Source organism: Molothrus ater, chromosome 6 (genome assembly GCF_012460135.2).
Source record: "Molothrus ater isolate BHLD 08-10-18 breed brown headed cowbird chromosome 6, BPBGC_Mater_1.1, whole genome shotgun sequence".
In the NCBI taxonomy this organism is placed as follows: Eukaryota; Metazoa; Chordata; class Aves; order Passeriformes; family Icteridae; genus Molothrus; species Molothrus ater.
Window position 1 is genome coordinate 28,001,286 of NC_050483.2, and position 14,064 is coordinate 28,015,349.

A 14,064-nucleotide genomic window follows, 5' to 3' on the forward strand; every position below is an offset into this window, starting at 1 on the left:
CATGCCACAAAGCACAGGAGTTTCATTTGAAGAGAAAATTAAGATTTCAGCCCTTCCTTTCCTTAAAAGTACACACAGTGAAAATATACCTGTATAACAAATAAAAACCCAAACTCCATTTCAGCAATATTCTGACTAATATTTGAGACCTTTAAATGTCACTTCTGACCATTGCATGAACCATTCTAATCAATTAACACTATATAAAATTAGTTAACTAGGAATATCAAATCCATCTCCTGGCATGGGAAAACAGCAGGAGACAAAAGATATACTTTGAAAACAAGGCACTTTGCTTTCTTCCTTAGACATGCTGTTGTCAGACCTGCATATAACAAAGTGACCTTGGTTGCCACGTTGGGAGCTAAAGAGCAGGCGTTGGAAACAGAACCTGCTTAGGACTGAAAAGGAGAGAAAACAACTAACCAAACCTCACTGTGCAAATCCAAGTCCCAGACAAACTTCTTTGCACACAGTCAGTGTAGCTGGGCATACTAAGATCCCAAAGCACTTGCTTTCAGGCAAGGATTTGCCCTCAGTAAGCTCAGTCTCACTTGTAAGGGCAGGCTGGGACAAGAGCCAAGGCAGCCTCAGACAGCACTCACACAATCCCTTGCAGCTGATATGGGGAATATGGGAGGGGGAACTGTTGGGTGGCAGGATAAGCACAGGCCCTTTTTCAAATGTGCCTTTGGTCTGTCTCAATGTAATATTTTATGACAATTTGGGAAGTCATGCTGCCTTGGAATGAATCAACAGGTGTAGACATCTCTCTCACCTACACAAAGGTATAAAATGAAGAATTGCAGGGTAATGCTAATGAAAGTATCCAGCCAACACTTTGAACCACTTACCATCCTTCCACCTTAATAAAGCTTGCTGAAGACAGGCAGAAAGTAGTCTCTAATAAGGGTTTTTATAGACAAACTCCCCTTTTCACTGTTCTATCATGTTTTATAATTTAAAAAAAACCCACAAGCCCAAAAGTAATTTACCAGATATTAAACATAAAATTAAAAGGCAACACCTTTTTCTTTATGCTGAGCTGACAAAGAAGGTGAACAAACAAGTAAAATTTAAAAAAAACACAATAAAATTCAAACATGCATTACACTGTATTCCAAGCTATTACTAAATAGTAGCTGAAGACCCAAGGAATACCTTTTATAATAATCAAAATGCAGTTACAACAGAAGCCATAAGAAACTCAAGGAAATAGGAAATCTTCATGGACATCTCAGAGCAAGCCTAAGCATCCAATCCTTATGTCACTTCTCACTGCTCCTCATCTATTCAGGGCAGAGTCTCACAGTACCTGTAGAAAATGCAAACACTCAATTACGAGTTAGGTACCACACAAAGGCAAACCTCCTGCCTCTGACTCCAGAACAGGCAGTAACTTTGAGAGCAAGCAGTCTGTTATGAATAATTTGGGGGAGAAGCTACTGGCCTCCTTCCACACCAACCCAGAGGCCAGGTAATTCTGGAGATAGCCCCCTGTCCCAAACCACCCAAAAGTCACTTCAGAGTCTTTAGCCCCATGACAAAAGAAAGCCCTGGATCCTCCAAAACTCAGAGACAAAACTGAATTCCTAATGCAACACTGCATTCAACATCAATGACTGAGCACATTTCATTGCCTTTTTTTTAAAACTGGAGAAGAATACATCATTTTCAATAATCCAGTTCTAAGTATCTGCACCATCTTCACTCATGAAACACTCATGTCCATACTCTGGAAAATTGCCAGTTTTTTTTTGGTTTTTTTTTTTTTTTTTTGTAAAGATATTCATTTAGAAATCACAGTATTTCCATTTCAGTATTCAGTATCAACTGATCATCTAAGGAGCTGGACAAACAAACTTTAGCAATTTACTTCAGAAGAAGTAATTTTATGTTTTTTAAATGAATATGAGTACTAAGGGAGACTAAGTCAAGTTCCACTTCATAATTACTCATTTCTATGAACATGTGTTGACATTTTTCTGCATATGGCCATTTTTTCTAAAGCAGAATTTGAAGCTAAATTTCACATAAATGACTTAAACTGTTTCCCAGCACTCATGCTTTTTAGTCTTATCTCTACCAGACATAAGACTGCAAGATTTCCTGATATCCACCCACTTAGAATGAAGGGATAGAGAAACCAACACAAATTCAGAGATATTCTGCTGTTCTTACTTTCCAAATGAGGATACTTAGTTCCTAAAACATCTCTACTGAATAGGAAAATAACTTTTTTTAAAAAGCACAAACAGGAAAGGAGGAAGATACACATTCAATGTTATACCACAACATTGTTACACCTCCTAGTCCCAGTCACAAAGGGCCCCTACAAATTTGGGACTCTTTCCCTTCAGAATATGTAAAAGCTGTTTAATTCTCATTACACCTTAGTTCCCAGAGCTGACGCAGGCCCCGTTCTCAACAACCGTCCCACATGCACTTCAGAAATATGGCTAACTGCACTTGCTTCCAGGTTCAGTGCAGCTCTCATTTAAAACCATTTGTAATAAGGAACAGTCCAATAACTCACTATCATCAAACCTCTTCATCATAAGGTAAAGCATGAGACTATGAAACATAATACCACTCACAAAATTTATGAGAAAGGATGGCAATCCACAAGCATAAACAACCACAGGACATCCTTTCCCTACGAAAGCCAAGGGACAAACAAGTTACACAACACATTTTACAGAGAGCAACAAAGAGAAGGCACAATACAATAAATTCTTCATGGAGTATAGGAACCAAACAAAATAACAACCAGGAATATAAAGAAAATAATTAATTCAAGATGCAAAAAATGTTGTTTTGAAAGCAATTGCAATTTTGATACTATCTTATGTTACTTTTACTTGAATACATCCCTTCAAAAATACACTGTAATCAGCATAAAATAGGAGCGCTTTCATGCAGATATACTGTATCTATCACTATTTTAAAATTTAGAACTTTTTTTTTACTTCCATTTCATAGGCCTTGTCAGCCAATGGAGCACTACCTTAAAAATTTTTCTGTATCGGTATAAAAAAATTATACTAACTTTAAGTTCTCTGCTTTTTGGAAATAGTGACCAGATACAGAAAAAGTTGATGCAACAAAACTGCAAAAAATTGTTCCCACTGTTTCTATAAAGGAGAAAAAGTAAGAAAGGCAGGCAGGCAAAGAGCTATTCAAAATTGGGAAGCTTTTCTAAAAATATTTCATAACACAAAAACTAATTAGGCTAAATTCTTATATATCTAGATTATTATATTAAGATGATATGCAAGAGCAAGTTGCAACACCACCATTAACAGTGAAATACTGAAATACAAAAATTTCACTACTCTGTTGGAACCATCCAACACTGCACTGATTGACAGAAGATGCATTCACAGCCACACAACCTCAATCCTCCCTTGTGTTCACACCAACTTAAATAACTTGTGCTGCTCTGGCTGAGAAGCAAAAATAATCCAAAAAGTCAAAACCAAAAAATCTATGTAGTTCCATGAGCTTCTATAATTCACTGTCTATGCCCATCCATTAGTACTATCAAGAGAGGTAAGTAGAATGCTTCAGCAGAAAGAAATAATGTAGCAGCAGCGCAATTGTAGCCCTGGTTTACTTTAGGCTGAAACCAAAGCTACACAGGACACTCTCAAACTGTAGGCACCGTGGGAGTTGACTTTTGAACAAGATACACCTTTAAAGAACATCTGGAATAAGTCAATTCTGTAACTTAACACAAAGATTAACTCTCATTTTCAATCCAGGTTTTCAGCTTAATTTTAGGACGCTTCACCAAATTTTAACTGAATTGCTTTTTTGCTCATGGTTCCAGAGGAATGCATTTCCACGAGGGAAAACACAATACTCTTGAGTTGGAAGGGACCACAAGGATCATTAAGTCCAGCTCCTGGCCCCACACAGGACATCCCAAGAGTCACACCCTGTGCCTGAGAGCATTGCCCAAATGCTGGTTGAACTTCCCTGGGGAGCCTGTTCCAGTGCCCAACCACCCTCTGGGTGAAGAAGCTTTTCCTGACATCCAACCTAAACCCTCCCTGACGCAGCTTCAAGCCTTTCCTTCAGGTCCTGTCACTGGTGGTCACCACAGAGAACAGATCAGTGTCTGCCCCTCCTCTTCCCCTCACAAAGAGAATCTGTTGTTAGAAAACTGTAGTAGGAAACAGGGCATTTACTGAAAACATCATATTCTCAGACATCTCAAATCCCACTGCATTCACAAAAAAAAATTATTTTCCCTTCACTGTCTTTTCTGCTCACAAAATGTAACTACCTTATACAATTATCACAAAACTTCAGGACTGAGAAGGCAGTGACTTTAATATTATTCCCTCTTGAGATAGCAAGCCAAACTATGAATTGCAAAGCACCTAATACCTCTAAAATTCCTCTTAAATTCAGTAGCCAAAACTTGGCAAATTTCCTGCTTACTCAGCACACTACCAAAATGGTTAATCTTGTTCTCTTTTAGAAAGCAATCACCCACAAATTTCAAAACATTCTGGAAAAGGTATTAAGTGTCCAAATGTGAAGAAGCACCACAAAACTGTTGGTTTTTATTTTGCACCATTTCTATACTGAAAGACTAACTTATTGATTTTTTTTTTTAATAACAGACTCTGTTACAGGTTTTTCCTTCTACTTTCTGCGGCTTAATCCTGGCATCAAAAAAATTCATCCTAAGGATGGCGTTCAGGCTGCCAACAAACATACAGCTTTTGGCAGGCTACAGAGAAGTCAGTGCTTCTCACAGAGCAGCTCTGTGCTGTATAGAGGCTGATGCCAGTAAAACATTAGCCCAAACTGAAGTCTATTACATAAAATATACACAAGCATCAGCATCATACTCCGAAAATTCATTTCTCTTGATGAGTAACAAAGTCTTTAAAGGCCTTATAACTAAAAATAAACCAATGAAGTATAGAGTTGTCTCTACATTTCATTTTAAAGTGGAAAAAACCCACTAAATAATAGAGAAAATAGAAAAACACACATGGGAGAGCACAAGCAAAGACAGCCTAGGAGAGCACAAGCAAAGATAGCCTAAAGACTCCAATGCAAGATATCACTCTCAAATGCCTTTAAGTAATTACTGCTTTCTAAGCTCTTTGTCTGTCCTTTGATATTGGAAACAGATGAGAATTGTATCTCAAGCAGAAAAACTGCTTCATATGAAGGATAAAAAGAACAGCACTGAAGGTCTGTACATTAATTGTACATTCATAAATGCATAGTAAGCAATAGAAGTTTTTCAGTTCAGGTCATCTTCTGCACAGTAACACACTCAGTAGCAGGGTATGGAAACATTAAATGAAACATAGTAGGAGATGCACTGTCCTCTACTTCCCAATTCCTCAAAAGCTGATTCCCTGAAATCCAGTACTTTGACACAGCTGCAAGCTTAACTCACAGCTCAAGCTATTAGATGGACTTTGTTGCTCAGATTTCTGTGGACAGATATTTTCAGGAACTAATGGACTTGTTCAATCAAACAGATTCATTAACCAGCCATGAGAGTAAATAACCTTTATAGGAACTGTATGCAGCAACTCTTCTGGACTACAAGGACCACAGGCACCATGAAATATGCATATACACATATAAAATACATGGTTATGTACACTTACAATAATATACTTAATGTAGAAGCTGGTCTTAGTGGAATCATGTTAAACACATAAGCCGAGTTCTAATGTAATTTTGCATTACTTCTTGTTCCTATCATTTTTTTCCTAGAAAGTGGCAAAAAAAAAAAAGGGCACATTGTCTTTGTTAAATGAACTCTGATGCTTTAAATTCATACCAGATTTTTATGCACTTGCAAGCTGACCAAATCAGGATGAAATTATTCGGCTTCAAAAGATGATCTACCCCTGTTCTATCCTACAAAGTTAAAAAAAAAACATTACCATGCAAAACACAGGCCTGTGCTCCCCACAAAGAAAAGGCAAAGAGTTATAAGCTAGAGCAATAAATAAAAGCTCAAAGCATATGTTCATGGTCACCATAATCGTACTACAGCTAAAACCAGCCTTCTGCTCATTATCCATGTAGAACTCTTATCAAGTCAAAATTTTCTAGCATAAATATCTGTGTATTTCCATACAATATTTGCATGCAATTATTCTGGCACCAAGTAGACTTAAAAAGTCATAACACTTTATGAGGTCATCTTTATGGCTATGGGCTATCTCTTTCTAAAGAATAGTGAAAAGCCATTTTTTCACAGAAGGCAACAGTAACAGAACTCATTTTAGTTCATGTAATACCTCACAAGTCTTGTGTTTGGCATTTTGCAATACCAGAGCCCAACCAGAAATTTACTTTTATGTATTATCTAGAAATCTCAGAGAAATAATTCTAAAGGCAAGCAGACTAGAAATATTCTGACCATCTTCCCCCTACTATAACATGGTACCTTTCAAATAACCTTGAAATCTAGTGCAAATGATGATTTCACATTACTATACTGGCTCTCAAATCTTCCCTGCTAGATACCTCTTCACATAGTACATTTCTGACTGCTAGCCAGCCACTGGAATACTGACAGGTCTAAAATACACCTGTATTGCAGCATACCAATTTACCCAGCCAGCAAGGGGGCAAGGAAGAAAGCTGAGGGAAGGCAGCACCCTGGGAGACTTCCCCACTACCTAAATGCAGGCAACAGGCACAAAGAGCTGACCCAGGTCTCTCTCAGTACTATGTACATAGTAAAACTTAAGAGTCACACTTTTTATTCATCAGTTTAAAGTGTTCAAACAAAAGAACCCGTTAAGAAAAGCTGAGATTTACAGTTCTTGTTCCTTTCAAAAACATCATTAAATCAGCTTCTTATTACACAGCAACATTAAGGAACTGTTTACAAATCAAAAATGGACCTTTGTAAGCATAGCAAACAAGTCAGGGTGTGGCTGCCTTGAAACTGGCAGGCAACTTTTGCCCGTCAAATATTTCCAGTTCTACCGTGCAGCAGCTTGGGTTTAAGGCAACATAATGCAACAGGTTAAAACTCATTCAGAGCTCTCATGCCAGTGCCACAACTACAAGGTGTGCCTTTTGGCTCTTCAGGAGCTACTCTTCACTGTTCACCTCACTTTGCTTGCCTGTTCAAAGAAAAACATCCATCATTTCTTCTACAACATGGTACATAGTAAAGCACCCTGACTTCCACAAAGAGCAGTCCAAGCATTTAGGATTTGCTGAAGAGACAATAAGCACACAGAAAAGAGACAATAAGCACACTATTTAATGCAATACATCTGGAAAGTTCAGCAAGATACATGGGGGTTTAGTAGAATATTAAGATCTCTCGCTGAAGGGTCTTAAAGAAACCAAACCCTCATAGGATGAGGGCAACAAATTACCTACAGATTACTACTGCTCAACAAATATGAACGGGGAGAAAAGCAGCAGCAGTAAGCTTTTTTAAATGGTGACCCAATCACTGGAAAAGAAAGGAAGAGGATGATGCACTCAACCTTCCACAAGGATGCATACTTACACTTATAAATATGGATTAAACTGACAGCTATAGAAACTTTCACAAATGTTGTAAAGCTAAAAAGTTTGATATCCAGTCAGAACAATCTCGTCTCAAAGCCACTGTGGATAGCCACAGAAGGTTTGGACAATAACTGGCTGACTATGAAATAAAATGTTATATTAAATCCATTGCCCATAAATGTAAGAGAATGGAAAAACAACCTCAAGTGGTAACAACTGAAATAGTTTAAAAGAGAAAATAAAACAAAAGTATACAACCTACCATACATTGTTCAAAAAGATAGAGGGACCAGAGAAAAGGGACAAACAGACACAGCTTGTCTTCCATACAAAAATTACAGATAATTATGGCCTCGGAGGCATTAAAAAGAGCTAAAATCAGCAACATAAAGCAGGAAATAGTTATCCATTTTATACAAGGATTGGTAAAATATCAGTAAGACAACCAGACTTTAGGAATTCAAGAGCAATCTTCTTCCCTACAATATATAATTGTTACCACAGGACAACATCAAAATCAGAATTACAGTTTGATTGTGAATCCACAGAAGATCAGGCACTTTTTAACATAACACCCTAAATTTGTCACCTCCAATGCTGGCAGGTGTTAAGCCAGTATAACGCTGTAAAAAGTGCTTGTAGCATCTTATATATGGCTTGTAATAACCTCTTAAAATTTTCCTTTTAATATTATTTGAAAAAAATTGCAAGGGGGGGGTGTGCTACATACACCCTGCAGTGTTTAAGGTTTAGATTTACATCCTCAAAACTGATACATGTAAAACAGCATTCGTTAATATATATCTAAGTCACTCTCAAAAGATGAAAAGAACTGTTGCTCTCTCCTTTTTCAGTAGGAAAATGCAGCATTTCCTGAATATCATGTCAACCTAAAGTTTTCTAGACACCATTTGGAACAGAGGGGAAGGGAGAATGTCACAAGGGTCACGAATGAGTCATCTGAAACTACAGACCAGCAAAGTTAAACAAACTGCTTCATTAAGGAGCCCTAAAAAGCCTGAAATAAATCCCACACATTCCTGAATCATCAGAAGATTCATACTAGGTGGAAATATGCACATAATTGGGGAAAAAAAAAAAAAGAAGCTTTTAAAATAAAGCCTGTGATAACAAAAAGTTACAAGGCTTTTTTAATGCACTTCAAAGCTCCTATTCAATCTTTGAAAACATCTCTTATTTGTAAGCACATAATGTAAGATTACGCAATTGCATTATGGTAGTCCCGAAATATTATGTGCTGAAAACACCAAAGCATTTACAGGCAATGCTTGCCAAACAGTCATTCCATCAAAACCACGACTCAACCACTACTTGAGCTAAACTTGTTTGAACCAAATCGAAATATAGATGCAAAGTAAGTTCATACTAAATTGCAACACAAATTCCAGGAAAACAAAAATAACACACCTGTTGGAATACATGCACAGAAGCAATCTGCCATGCAGAGACCTGCCAGACACATATTTGAAAGAAGAGATGGGGACCAAAAAAAAAAAAAAAAAAAAAAAACAGTTTACAAACTATGTTTCATAACAGGAACATACAGAAAATCCATAAATTCCTCAGATCACTGACAAGGTATAGGTGGGAACTGCACTGAGAAATGAAAGGAGTGACCTAATACCAACAGAAGAAAAAAAAAACCCCAGAAAACAAGGAAACCAAGGGTCTGTCACCTATAGATTTCAAGTACAGTTCAAAACATAACTAGATTATTCTCATCCAACAGCTGTGTAATGTGTTGTGAAAGAGACTTTGTCTCATCCCAGTTTCTAGTGTCCAAAACAACCAACAACAGTCTCGATTAACATCTCATTGCAGAAGGATATAAAATCAAAAGAAATACAGAAGAATTGTTGTGGCTGTGAATTCTCTCAGAATGAGACAACAGCTGTACTCTACTCACAAAGTTGCATTTGTTACAAGCTGTGTTGTTCTTCTTCTCTTACAGATAAAAGTTATACCAGCTCTTTAAAATGTATTTCCTAGCTTTGCTGGCCTTCAGAGAAGGCAATGTACAAGCACCCAGAAACACCAGAAGTTACAATATTAACTTTTAGGATGAGACTTCATGAGCAAATTTTTGGAGCTAATTGTCCCTCTCATGTCTTCTCAATTTTAGGTATGAGGTGGAGGAGGACTGAGACAGCAACATGACCCCATGCCCTGTGCAGCACTGACATTACATGGGAGGGGGGCCCAGAAGCAAAATCTAGCAGTAAGAGAGGCCAGTCATAATGCAGCTCCAGGTGCAAGTCTGACACATAAGGCACCCTAGTTCTTCATTAAGTATATTAGGTTGTACTGCAGGTTCCTTTCCTGGGCTGTCAAACAAAATTTTTAGAGACATCTCTCAATATCAGAACTTCAAAGGAGATTTAAGAAATCCTGCACACACCCCTCCTCCACCACCTGCACTTAAGCACATTTCAGCTTTTGGTGCTTTTATAACTAAGTTTTCAAATTAAAAATTAAAAAAAAAAAGAAAAAACCAAACCACCAAAACCAGTGAAACCAAAGTTCCCCATTCTACTCTGTCTCAACCACACAGGTCTCCTGTGGGCATGTAAGAATGGCTCACTAACATTCAGGAAAGAGGGTCACTTGCCACACCATAGGTTAACAAGTGCTCTCTCTGCATAATTTAGCTTAGGTAGCAATCATGCAAGAAACTTTGAAAATTCACAAAATACCCTTCAATCACAAACAGTCAAAGACAGAGTCTAAACCATTTTCGGGAAAAATAACTGAACTCATTACACTGAAGAGCCTTCCTAAGCACTCCTCAAAAGATAACACTAACAACAAAGGTTATTAACAACAAAGGTTATTAACATCTTCAATAATTTTCTAACCTGCAAGGAAAAAACAGGACCTCAACTACTGTTAGCTTATCTGTAACACTACAGTATGTTTAAACCACCTTTGCTCTTTCCTCATCTGCCTTTAGGAAATATGAAAAAAAAAAATCTACCTGCACACAGGTAAATTCCCCTTGTTCCACTCATCTCAAGCTCAGACACTCTTCACATTTAAAAAGAAAACTTGAGCCAAATCCACGTTAGCATTGCACTGCAGAAATCACATTTTCTTTGGTAGAAACACTAGAGCTTCAAAGTATAAAGCCGCTGTACTAAGTCATGTTTGCCACAGGATGATTCTTTCTGTCCATCAAAATTTCTTTAAATTCCTACAATTTTTTTAAAAAAATCATTCTATTTCCATTAACAATTAGAATAAAAGGTCATAAAATGTTACAATTAATAGCCTAGCTCTGCAGCTAAGGAATTTATCTGGATCTTCCTGTGTAATTTCTCTTACAGTTTAACTACACACTGTGAAACAGACCTTCAAAAGAAACCAAAGGTTTCTTTCTCAGCCCACTTCCATTCCATCTTCTGAACAATGTGAGCTTTCTACTGCATGTCAAAAAATTATCAGGCAAAACTTGAATATCTGACAAGAAAAAAGTTATTTAAATTCAAATAAAATACATTTTAAAATATTTCAAACCTAAAGCAACTCCCTGAAGTTATTCCTGAGTAACAGTCATGACCTCAATATATTAAACCTCATTTAAAAACTGCTTCCTCCAAGCTCCACTGTCAACATGGCTCTTCAATTCTTTTGTTACATTTCAGAATAAACAGGTGTCAAAACTTCACTTCCTTTCCCCTCAGTGTTCTGCCACCATATCTTGGTATTGTGGAAATCACTTCATGTATGTAATTTTCCAGGTTTAACTACTCCAAATGATGGTATTTTGCCTTATAATGAAACAGAGACAGACTGAATTTGACTGCTGTCTTTATCCTTCATAATTTCCTGGGTTTTCCACTTATGTAGCAAGAAATGGCACATTCTGCATTACAGTAGCCAGATACCCACAAGAGTTTTATGCAAGATAAGGGAATTCTTACCCTGCTCATCAATTCCTTTAGATAGCTGTTCTAAAAAAGGTTTACAAAAATCTTCAGATTTTTATTCCTATCGGAACCAACATCTGTTAAGTCCAAAGAATAGTCTTCATCAAAATATATCAAAAGTAGATCTGATTTAATGACAACAGCATCATGACAGACATACACATACCAAAAAATCCCTTTTCCCCCAAAATAAACATTCTAATTTCATTCTCTTCTTTTGTAAAAACCTTACCAAGCAAAGTTTTAGTAACAGTTGCAGCCATATAAGCAATTCACAGAGCAAACTGATAAACTGAGCAGGACTACATGGCAAGTTCAATTATGGATGCACCATATGCCTCCATCATCCTTTAGGTACACGAAAGAATCAATTTGTGCAATTTGTTAAAAACACAAAAAGCCCTTTTGGCAAGATCACCCTTCAGCTGAACCAACAGTCTGAACACTTGCCTGCTGTGAACATCACTCACTCCACACAGAAGCAACAGCACCATAAACAAGCACAGGAGTTACACGGCTCCGCTACAGACAGAGCCATGAACATGGTAGGGCAATTCGCCAGATCCCTATGTTTATTAGAAGAAATAACCAGTGGGTTTCTTTTGGTGGTGATATTTTTTCCTAATTAACCTTCCTCTGATACTTAAGGTGACCTTTACCAACATCTTTCAGCAGGGTATAGCAGCAGGCCTGGATGTACAGAGTTTCTAACTCAGTTCTCAATTTACCTCTTACTTTACACACAGTCAGAGCTGCAAATCACTCTAAAAATGAAATGCTTATGGTCCCAGCAAACACATACATTACAAAAGTTCTTACCTACACCTTCACTGAAAGCCATTATCACAATAAGGAACAAAAACCAAAAACACCAGTAACATTTGTTATTAGCTTCAATATAAAAATACATAAATCTGAGTATACCTTGAACACATATTCCAGTATCAATTCATACTACTTTTTGTAGGCTGCAGTTAAGGGTTATCTTTCAGGAGACATGGTGATCAGTAGAGTCACACTAAAAAGCAGTATGCCAAGTAACCACCATTTTTTCCTAGTAAAGACTCTCAACCAGATTATAATCTGGTAGAGGTTCAACAACACTGCATCTCTCCTGCCCATTTTCTCTCCTCTTCCAGTGGTCATTAGCCAGTTGTTCAGCTAATTGCTGTTTGATCTACTACTCAGTGTTGCTGCAATTAGGCAAAGTGGAGCTTAGCTTTTAAGAACAATCTCCATTTTATCTACTAAAACACATGAAAACAAAGACTAATCAAGTAAGTACTTTATCATATATTATCCCACCAGTGAAAAGGAAAGGCTTCTCAAAAAGATGAAGCTCATTAATTGAAGCAACTTTTACACAAATTTTACTTTTCAAAAGCATCAGCTGGGGAGAAAAATAATAAAAAAAAATTAAAAATCAGCAATGCTGACTACCTGCCCATTGAGCATTCAGTTGCCTTTGCAGAAAAGTTTTAATGCCCCACCAGTGCCTCCCACTCCTCAATGCTACACAAATTCTTTTATTCCTGCCAGCTTTTTGGGAAAGAGTGGTGTCTTAAGAGGCATGGAAACCAAAAACTAGAACATATTTATAGGTACTAGGTTATTTCTTTGATTTCACCAGTTGGTAAGAGAGGAACTAATAAAAAAAAAAAAAAAAAAACAGGACTGCATTCACCTTGGCCACAGCTGCTTTAAAGCAGCTTCACCTTCCATAATTAAACTCACATTTGGTATATACTGAAAGCTAAGTACAACCAGCAAGGTCTTCAGAGTATATCTTCTCAGCAAAAGCAAAAATGAGGCACTAATTCTTAAATTTCAGTCAAGACATATTCTAAATGTTTATCTGGTGTAGATCACTGTCCTAGAAGAAAACTATGACAGAAAGCAGCTTTAGATAATTCCCCCACACAGGCAAACCTCCATCTCCAACTAAAGACTGCCTTAGGCTACAAATCAAGATTTCCAGCTGTATTTCTGCCATTGAAAAAATATTTTTTAAGGGAGGGGAAAAAGCTTAATAATGCACTCTATGGGAAAGAAAGAAAAAATAATTCAAGTTTACTATACCCCAATTTTTTTCAGCTTATCCATTCCACAAGTAATTTCACATACAGAACAGTTCAAACATAAAGGCAACTTCAAGTCTGAAGTAACAGTAATTTTATTTCCTTCCTTTTATTTTCATTCCAAATTTCTCAGCATTTCTATTTCAAGATTTGTATTTCCAGGACACCAGACAGACTTTCACCCAGCAACAATAACATCTATGGCTGCCCTACAGTAATTCCCCTGCAAGCCACCTCTATTTCACTCAAGGCAGAGATTCCCCACCCTAAAATACAGCCTTGCTTTCTCCTAAACTATTTGTGAATTACATATATACACCAAAAGTTAAGCTCCTACAAGTCTAGAAAGGTTTAGCTGACCTACATGTACTATAAATAATATTTCAACAGTAAGGTTGAAGAAGTTGATAACCATGAACACTGGATTTTTTTACAAGTTGTTCTACAAAGAACAAGCTGCAGTTTAGAAAACCCACGCCTGTGACTACAGAAAGTGAGCTGCAGGTACATTATGA

General features: G+C 37.1%; 1 protein-coding gene across 6 annotated transcripts in view; it reads right to left on the minus strand.

The window, feature by feature from the left end:
* SIPA1L1 (signal induced proliferation associated 1 like 1) overlaps positions 1 to 14,064 on the minus strand; it is a 201,931-nt gene that overhangs the window by 170,655 nt on the left and 17,212 nt on the right. For 5 of the 6 annotated variants that reach the window (XM_036384748.2, XM_036384750.2, XM_036384743.2 and 2 more), the window contains exon 3: positions 1,162 to 1,315. The exons of the other annotated variant lie outside the window; for it this stretch is intronic. The gene's annotated coding sequence lies outside the window, so the exon portion shown is untranslated. The remainder of the gene's footprint in view (positions 1 to 1,161; positions 1,316 to 14,064) is intronic. 6 annotated transcript variants of the gene reach the window in all.